We start from the raw sequence: 10,501 nt of genomic DNA, 5'->3' as shown, positions 1-10,501 counted from the left end.
CCAGTGTCCTAAATAATTAGAATTCTCCACTGTTATCGTGAGAACAACGCTCACTACTGCCCAATTTATGAGATAATATGGTACAAGTAGTTTCACATTGTTATCGGTGGTAATTATACATAATTAAGACACCGCAGGTTTGCGTAGAATGACTGCTTGGGCTTTTGCCTTTGGAATGGATGTTTTGGAATACGTACTCTTGCATGAAAAACGTACAGAATCACTGATCTTACAAGGCAAACCATACTCTAAACTCTGCCACAGTTGGAACAAATTTGGTCAGAGCCACACTCCAGTTTCAGGTACCGTTGTGCTCGCTGTCACTTTGCAGTCCACAGAACTGAAAGTGATCGCGGAAAACATCTTCACGGGTAAAAGCAATCGACTGATTTTAAACTCTTGAATTTTTTTGTCGAGGAGTAACGGAAAGATGTGACAGACAAAGTAACAAGCAATTCGAACTAGTGTAAATTACGGAGGGTGGAATACAATGTCAAGCTGAATGATATTTAAGTATATAGCCCAAAGCAAAAAGAAGCGAAGTGCACACACCAAATATTTCATGGGTGATACGATGTGGTATTGCTAAACAGTTTCTGTGCTATTATGAACTTAAAGCCTAGTAATGAAGCTGTGAAAAAGATTTTCTGCGGCGTTTTGGTTTCAAAAGGTGGCCGAATAAATGAATTAACATTGAATTCTTACGAAAAAGTGGAGATACAGAATTAAAGCAGCCAGTGGTTTTTATGGCAAAATAAAAGTTTAGTAAGTGACAGTGTACGAGGAGTATTCCCCACTAACGTTCAGTTGTTGTCCATATTGGCAGAGACAAGAACCTGTTGATCATTATCGTCTGCTTCTAAAGCTACAGACACTGAAGAAACTGCAGATATCAGTATCTAAAGTGGAGTTACGGAAACAGCCAGCGAAGCGTCATGTGTATCAAAGTCACGATGAATTTACTGTTGAGTCCCGTTTCTGTTCTTGTTCTAATTGGGCAATTATTTCTGTGCCCTGTGTTGACGCAGAGCGTGTGACTTCGTTTCACCTGTTAGGATGATGTGGTGTCTCTGCTGGCACCTCCAGTTGCTCTTTATCGAGCGTAAACATATCACGACGGTGCTGCCACCCTATTAAGGCGCTCCTTGTGGTTGACAATCTTGTGAGGTACCCCTTCTGTTCACGCCACATTTTATTTCTATATTTTCCACATCAACTATTTGGTATCATACATGCAGGCATCATATAGCATTCAGTGCGTAAAGCGGTACAGCAGAAAGCACCCATTCGACAGCAAGATTTCAATTCACACGCTGGCAGAAAGAGCCAGTGGACCATATGGCGTTGCCAGTAGACCGTGACGTCAGAGGCTATGTGGCTGCACGTCGTTCAAAGAATAAACCTGATGCCAACAAACACAAACCAAATTCTTGATCAGCGGTGTTGTTCTGCCCTTGTAAGTAGTACCAACTTTGTATTAGATCTTATTACTGTGTCACTATAATGAAACTTTAAGGCCTTCAACGTTTTTCTTAATTATACATTCTTCTTCTGTAGTGGTCAATCCAAGGATTGGTTTGCAACAGCTACAATGGCAGCTTGTCTCCATTCTGTGCGTCTTTCAGCTTTTCTCTTCATTTCTTTATAGGTGTTACATTCCACATCTTTCACGATTTGATTCATGTACATCAGTCGTGGTCTCCTTCTTGGTCTTTTTCCCTCGACATATCCCTCTATGATTGTGTTCAGGAGTCCTTCATTTCATAATAGATGGCCTGCAAATTGCACTCTTCTTTTAACAATGAAACTCCAGAAGCTTCTCTTCTCACCTGCTCTTTACAGAACCACTTGGTTTGTGACCTTGTCGACACATTTTATTTTGAGCATGCGTCTATAGCACCACGTTTCAAAAGAATTCAGCTTCTGGTCTTCCTCTGTCCCGAGAGTCCATGTTTCACACCCATAGCATGTGATTTCAAGGCTGATTCTCTTAGATGTTAAGATTTTTTCTTCTTCTTAAAAGCAGCTTTTGCTTGAGCAATCTACTTCTCACTTCTGCCTTGCTCCTTCCATCCCTGGTAATATTACTGCCCATATATACTTAAGCTATGTAATCTTCATTCCAAAAGTCATCTACAGTCACAGTCTCTGTAAGCGCTACCTCGACTCCGATTGTCTCACTGTTCATACGTATTACAAAAATGGATGACAGTGCTCCCTGCTTGCTAGAGAAACGCGTGCGCGGAGCTCTGTTAATGGCTAGAAAGAAGTTGATCTTCATGTTTCTTACAAGATTACAGAGAAAAAAACATTTTTAACATTTCTCGAGAAACGCTACGTAACAGATATCACTGAGCATTCCGTTACGTGGGTGGTGTAATCGGTAGCGTTCTTGTTTGATAATCGTGTGTGCTAGAGAAAGGCATTTCGTAACCCGTTACGGTCTGCAATTTTATTGTGTAGTTTGAATACCTAAATCAATTAAATACGAAATTCATCAAATATATGGTATTAACTCATACTTCACCATCATTTTTGTAAAAAATGCACGTATTCTAGTTTCCAGTTATATATAGCACGCAAAATTCTGGTTATCGTTTCAAGTACAAATTCTTAACTATCGATATTTTATAAGAGATTGTTAAAGAATGCTCAAGTTAAGAAAACATTTCACAATTAAATTTTTTGGACATAAATGAATAATCAAATATACTTTTTTTAATATGCCCATTGCTTTGTACGACAGATGTGGTCTCACATGAGCCACGGTGATAAGCATCGTAGAAACGGGAACCAATAATTTTCATAGCGTCGAGCACACTGTACAAATACTTCATTTTTACAGTTGTCACCGTAGCTGTGCTACCTCATTCCAACAGACCTAATCTAGAGCCAAGTTAACGGATCTGTCGCGAGAAATAACAAGACATATAAGCTGCCAAAAGTACTGGAACAATGTACGAAGTTGTTCCACAAAATTTCGGGAAAACTGCCGGATGTCTGTAACTTCCTATCACAATGTTTCGGCGCAGAGTCTACTGTCCCTCTTCAGGTGATACTGGCGAAACCACATTCGTGGTGGATTCACTTGGGGTTGCTCGTGCGCTACTTGAGCGCGTGCGCTACTTGAGCACGTTCGATTCTGCTGCGTCGCGCGCCCTCCGTGGTGAAAACTCGCCGCATCGGTATCAGTTCGATTGCCTTCCCTCGTTTCCATCACAGAGCTACGCCGGATACGGAGGACATGAAGTATTTCAACGACTGGATTACATGCCGAATTAATTGAAAACCGCCGTTTCGATTAATAAGAGGCACACTATCAGACAGTCGTATTTCCACAGGTTCATTAATAACAGAACTCCAAAAGTTTGCCATACGGGCCACAATTTTGTCCCACTATAATTCATTACATGACCGGTGGAAATACAGTGTCCGGCGATGGCAGACTTATAAGGCTGAAGGAAGCGAGTATGCCGCTGATGTTTTGCTTCATTCGCACGGAATGCTATTAACTCCTGCCTTGCGCTGCTCTAGGTCGTCTTTGACAGACATTTTGCAATGACGTTGCTGGCCAGATGAAAGTGCTGAACTTATATTTCACAGGAGTGGAGACTTTTCATAGATGCATCGAAAACAAGTCTGAAGGGTGTTTTGCTCCATAACGGAAATAAAATACCCTCTGTTCCAGTAGCTTACGCTAGTTCGACAAAAGAGAATTACGAATTCGTACAAAGGATGCTAAATTCATTAATAATAATGAACACAAATGGAAAATATGTGCAGATTTCATGGTAAGTGCTATGGTACTGTGAATGCAACGAGGCTACACAAAGTATGATTGTTTTCTTTGCGAGTGGGATAGTTGAGACCGAAATTCTCACTACGTGAAAAAGAAATGGCCTAGGCGAAGAAGGAAAGTTGGCGAAAAGAATGTACAACGTGATAGTCTGGTAGCTCCTACATATATACTACTTCCACCGCGTCACATCAAACTTGACCTGATGAAACAATTCGTGAAGGCCATGGATCCAACAGGCTGTGGGTTTGCATATCTAGCTACCAAATTCACCCGTCTGCAAAAAAAAAAGGGAAGGTGAATTTTTGGGCCCACAAATCAGGGAGCTGCAGAGAGATGCAAATTTTGAAGCATGTTTAACTGATAAAGGAAAAACCGCACGGGACTGTTTCATGATGGTGTCGGAAAACTATCAAAGCATATCATGATTTGGGATGCAATATGTCTTTGAAGGTAAATATAATGGACTCTCATCTGGACTACTTCACAGAGAGTTGTAGTGACGTATCGGATGAACATGGGGAAAGATTCCATAAAGACATTTCTACCATAGAAAGGCGCTGTGAAGGGAAGTGGGTACCTTGTATGTTAGCAGATTATTGCTGGAATATCATTCGAGAGAAGAAAGATTCACAAATCAAGAGAACAAAGTGATGTGCATTACAAGGCAGTGGCTCATTGTTTGTCAATTTTCTGTAATTTCTCATGTCAAATAAATGCTTCAAAGTGTATACACAAAGGTTACTGTGTTATATGTTAAATGCAACACTCCATTAATGTGATGCACTTATAACATCATAAAGACGTGCATTTATTTGTCGAATTTCAGGTCACGTTTGCTGCACTACATCAGAAACTGAAAAGAGAAATAAAATTGTGATTACTCATAAACTACCCATGACAGAAAAAAACCAAAAACAGTTTTCAATTCAGCACTCAAAATACAACTAGGATCACAATATTTTTTTATCAGAAATAGAAAAAATGTTTTTTTTTGTAGAACTGTGTTATCGGTGTCATAGTTGACGTGGGCTCGGTGAATCAAAGTCTTCAAAACACCCGTCGTTTGTGCCGGATGGTGGCAACTAGCGGCTTGCAAGTAAAGGTCTGTGTGACTAAGCGTTCTATTCACTGAATGACCAAGTGTGCCATCGGTCTTGCGTCGCACCAAGATGTGTAAACACGGCAGGCTACCCTTCTTCTGCAAATCCATAGTAAATTTTATGTTTTCGTTTATGGGGTTCAGATGTTGTAGGAATTCTCGCAGACGATCCACACCATGAGGCCAAACTATAAACGTGTCGATAACATAGCGCCTAAGTACTGTTGGTTTAAAAGTGGTTGAAACGAGTGTTCGTTCCTCAAAATTTTCCATAAGAAGATGGGCTACCAGTGGAGACAAAGGACTCCCTGTGGCGACACCGTCTGATTGCTCATAAAACTCGTTGTTAAATAAGAAATACATAGAGGGGGAAAGTGTGCTCAATCAGCGCTTTAATGCCAACTCCAAACTTATTGCCAATGAGATGTATTGAGTCCACAAGAGGTACATTTGTTAAAAGTGAAACCACGTCTAAACTAAGAAGCAAGACATATCTTTGTGGATGCAATAACTTATGTCTGATGATGAAATCACTAGAATTTTTCATGTGATTTGGACATTTTCAAACCATTAGTTTGAGTAAAGACGCCAAGTACACTACTGGCCATTAAAAGTGCTACATGAAGAAGAAATTGAGATGATAAACGGGTATACTTTGGGCAAATATATTATACTAGAACTGACAAGTGATAACATTTTCACGCAATTTGGGTGCATAGATCCTGAGAAATCAGTACCCAGAACTACCACCTCTGGCCTTAATGACACCTTTGATACGCCTGGGCATTGAGTCAAACAGAGCTTAGGTGGCGTGTACAGGTACAGCTGCCCATGCAGCGTCAACACGATACCACAGTCCATCAAGAGTAGTGACTGGCGTATTGTGACGAGACAGTTGCTCGGCCACCATTGACCAGACGTTTTCAATTGGTGAGAGATCTGGTGAATGTGCTGGACAGGGCACCACTCCAACATTTTCTGTATCCAGAAAGGTCCGTACAGGACCTGCAACATGCGGTCTTGCATTATCCTGCTGAAATGTAGGGTAACGCAGGAATCGAATGAAGGGTAGAGCCACGGGTCGTAACATATCTGAAATGTAACGTCCACTGTTCAAAGTGCCGTCAGTGCGAACAAAAGGTGACCGATACGTGTAACCAATGGCACACGATACCATCACGCCGCGTGACACGGCAGTATGCTAATGACGAATACACGCTTCCAATGTGCGTTCACCGCGTAGTCGCCAAACACGGATGCGACCATCATGACGCTGTAAACAGAACCTGTCTTCATCCGAAAAAATGACGTTTTGCCATTCGTGCACCCAGGTTCGTCGTTGAGTACACCATCGCAGGCGCTCCTGTCTGTGATGCAGCGTCAAGGGTAACCGCAACCATGGTCTCCGGGCTGATAGTCCATGCTGCTGCAAACGTCGTCGTACTGTTCGTGCAGATGGTTGTTGTCATGCAAACGTCCCCATCTGTTGACTCAGGGATCGAGACGTGGCTGCACGATCCGTTAGAGCCATGCAGATAGGTTGCCTGTCATCTCGACTCCTAACAATACGAGGCCGTTGGGATCCAGCAAAGCGTTCCATATTACCGTCCTGAACCCACCGATTCCATAATCTGCTAACAGTCATTGGATCTCGACCAACGAGAGCAGCAATGTCGTGATAGGCTACAATCCGACGTTTATCAAAGTCGGAAACGTGATGGTACGCATTTCTCCTCCTTACACGAGGAGTAAGGAACTGTTAGATATTCTGCTGCTTTCCATACCAGTCGGCTAGTAGGATCCTTATCGATTTTGTGGTATGATGAGTCGCTTAATAAAACAATGATCTTATTAATATAGTCATTCCGTAGTACCACTGTGTCCTGGTCTGCTCGCAAGTTCCGGAGGACTGCCCTCTCCATAGGCGAGATGTTGCTCTTCGGCGGTGTAGCTCTTGTCAACACACGACCAGACTCCTTGGGCATGTCCTCTGCTTCATCTGTAGCAGGACGGCTCACAGCTTCTTCCATGGAACTGACGAAGTCCAGCAGTGGTGGTGGAACAGGTGTTGGAGCAGAATTAGGATCTCTTGCTAACACAGACGTAGTCGCGTCATCTATAAGTTTCCCCGTCAAGTTCATAACGGATCGTCGAGTAGGAACTTCCTCCAGCATCTGTGTCGAAAATCGGATGAAATTGACCATTTGCCTTGTCGTTGCCTTGTCATGGCTCCAGTTTGTTTGGCCGATGTCACACCATCCACTCATTGCCAACCAACTGAACAGCTGCTGGCGTGGAAGTACATTATGGTGCGCACACAGAGACAGCTCTTTTACTACTAAGAACAGCGAGAAAATAGCGCAGATATCGTTAATGGATGCATCAAATTCTCAGTCAAATACGTGTGAAAAGCCAGTTTCACAAACTGTACGAAAAGTTACAAAAACAACCAAATAAATTCTTTCAGCACTATCGAATTAGTAAGAACAGTTTCAAGCAATAGGACCGAAAGTAAGAAAACAAGGCACGACATGGAGAAACTGTACGTTCTAGGAGGAGCGCTTATCAGTTACCTTGGACCAAACACACATTATTTTATTCGACAGTTTTTATTTCCCTTTTCCGTTATTGACCAGAGACATCAAGAAGATCACTACCACAAGTCGAAATTGGTGAGCTTGTTTTCTGTGAAAACTGATAAAAGAAGTTGTGCGTAGAAGTTTCTGTTGCAACTGTCAGCAGACAGTTTCATTTGACGAATACGGCTGAAGGAATGAAGTTGCTGAAGAACAAGGTGACTGAGTGGTTTTCTTACATGCATGTTCTAATGCTGTGGAGGAATTGGTGGAACCTGATGATATGTGGCATTCCTCATAACGTTCAGTATGTCTGCTTTCGATTAGTGTTAATGTTCTTCGCTTAACATCTCCGGCACGGGGACAGCAAAATTTTGGTCCTTGTTAATTTGTTCATTTTGTTTCTGTTACAGTATATGTAAGAGAGTCCTTGAATGAGATAAGTGATTACCTCTCAGTCTTGAATACATTATAATCCCCACTGGCACAGAATAAGCCCGTGTCCATCCTAGTGAATCAATAGTCGGCGCCAACTACACGCTAAAGTATTGCTGAAAAATAATTTTTGTAATTATGAAACTGTAAGACTTTGTGAGGAGATTTCTTAAGTCCAACATGTTTTATGTCGAGGCTCTACCACTTGCATTGGTGCTGTGGACGGTAAATATGTAGGACTTAAGTCTCTCAGCGTTTTACAATTACAAGAACGTTTTTCGACAATGCATTTGGCTGCAGTTAGCGCTGACTACTGTTTCACTGTGACAGACGTGGGATTGTACGATGCCTGTGGGGATTCTAATGCATTCACTAAATCTAAAGTCTATCAAAGACTGAGAGGTAATAAATATTTCAAATCCTCCAAAATTACCTCACCACGCGAAGGAGAACTTCGGCCTTTTAATTTTGTAGGAAATGAAGAATATACCTATCTAGATATATTCTGCGGCCTTATTGCAAGAGAAATCTGACACTTAAACAGCATGTTTATAAATACAGAATTTGTCCAGCTCGTAGAATGGTGGATTGTTCTTTTGAGATTTTGGCTAACAAATCGAGAAAGTTTTATCTCTCTGTCAATGTGGATGTCGGCTTTTCAGACATAATAATAAAAGCACCTTGTATTACGAACAATTTAATAAGAGGAAATGATGAAACTTTCTAGCAGATTAAAACAGTGTGCCGGACAGAGACTCGAACTCGGGACCTTTGCCTTTCGCGGGCAAGTGCTCTACCAACTGAGCTACCGAAGCACAACTCACCCCCCTTCCTCACAGCTTTACTTCTGCCAGTACTTCGTCTCCTACCTTCCAAACTTAACAGAAGCTCTCCTGCCAACCTTGCAGAACTAGCACTCCTGAAAGAAAGGACATTGCGGAGACATGGCTCAGCCACAGCCTAGGGGATGTTTCAAGAGTGAGATTTTCACTCTGCAGCGGAGTGTGCGCTGATGTGAAACTTCCTGGCAGATTAAAACTGAAATGATGGTGTACGAATAGAGGTCTAGTCGTACGAATGTCTTCTGCAATACGGTGAGCCTTTGGAAATAAGAGCTGATAGGTGACGTATGCAGATAGGGACTACTTTGCGACTCCACATGAAGCAGTATCTAGGTAATGGATTGGTCACCGCATGGAACCTCTCCTGGGAGTCCAGTAGCTGGTTTCTGATGCACCGCAACCCGTTTAATGTAACCATCGCACCCTCACATTGACGATGCAACACAGGAATCGAGTCGCAATTGAATATTACAGGCTCTATGCCGACTTCTCTCCGAGAGACTAACGTGTCTACGATCACTGCATGAAACTACTCCTGGGAGTCCATTATTTTGTTTCCGATGCACTACAAAACGTTTACTGTGTCCCTCACACCCTCACATTGCCTGAATCCCTCACATTGACCATGCAACACAGAAATAGCGTCGCAGTTGAATGCTACAAGAATGAATAAAATCTTGTGAACTATGACACAAGTTTGTTATTCCTTTCCGGTCCAGACAATTCAGCCTAGTCCGCACGACGCCGCAACACACTTCTCCCCATAACTTCTCTTTCAAATTAAGTTCACTATTCTTTTAATTTCCTGTTTTTCAGGCTGGCCCCTCTTATACTTCTGCAGTCAGTCTCTCTGAATCGGAAAAAAATAACAGTATAATCCGTAGCGCAACTCTCGTTATCAGACACGCCGCTGGCGCCCGGAACATGCCTGTCTGCGACACTGCGAAAGAGCGACGCGGGCCCGTGGCAGTACGTGTCATTCTTTCACCATCTGCGATTATCGCCTGGCACGTGAAACAGGGCTGGTTGTGTCTTTCAAATCGCCGCTACTGTTTGATCGCAAGTGTGGTCGCTCGCATTCTAGCCACCATGTTTCATTTTTGCGTCAAACAAATGGCGCGACGGTAAACCGCCAGTGCACGCCAAGCCTTATTCTGAGGCGTGGGATGTAATCTTGCTCAATATATGTTAGCTAATAGAAGTCGCTTTTTCCAATACAGATATTAGAAGAATAAAGGTCGTAAGTAGTTTCCTACGACAATATCACAACGCCAGAAGTTGATCATGTCAAAAAATAAACGAATACTGTTATACTAAGCTAACGAAAATGTACGAACGGGTACAAGTGTCTGGCGCAGCTGTTTGATTAGTTGCTGCTGTTACAATGGCAGGTTATTAAGATTTAAATGATTTTGAAGGTGACGTTATAGTCGGCGCACGAGCATTGGGACACAGCTTCTCCGAGGTAGTGATGAAGTGGGGATTTTGCTGTACGACCAAATCAGGAACGTATCAGGAATCCTGTGAAACATCAATTTCCCGATATCGCTGCACCCGGAAAAAGATCCTGCAAGAACGGGACGAACGACGACTGAAGAGAATCATTCAACATGACAAAAATGCAACCGTTCCGCAAACTGCTGATGATTCCAATGCCAAGCCATCAATAAGTGTCAGAGTGCAAACCACTCAACGAAGCCTCATCGATATGGGCTTTCGAAGCCGAAAGCCCATTCGTGTACCCTTGACG

The sequence above is a fragment of the Schistocerca gregaria genome, chromosome 5, assembly GCF_023897955.1.
Source record: "Schistocerca gregaria isolate iqSchGreg1 chromosome 5, iqSchGreg1.2, whole genome shotgun sequence".
Classification (NCBI taxonomy): domain Eukaryota; kingdom Metazoa; phylum Arthropoda; class Insecta; order Orthoptera; family Acrididae; genus Schistocerca; species Schistocerca gregaria.
This window is presented reverse-complemented; position numbering follows the sequence as displayed.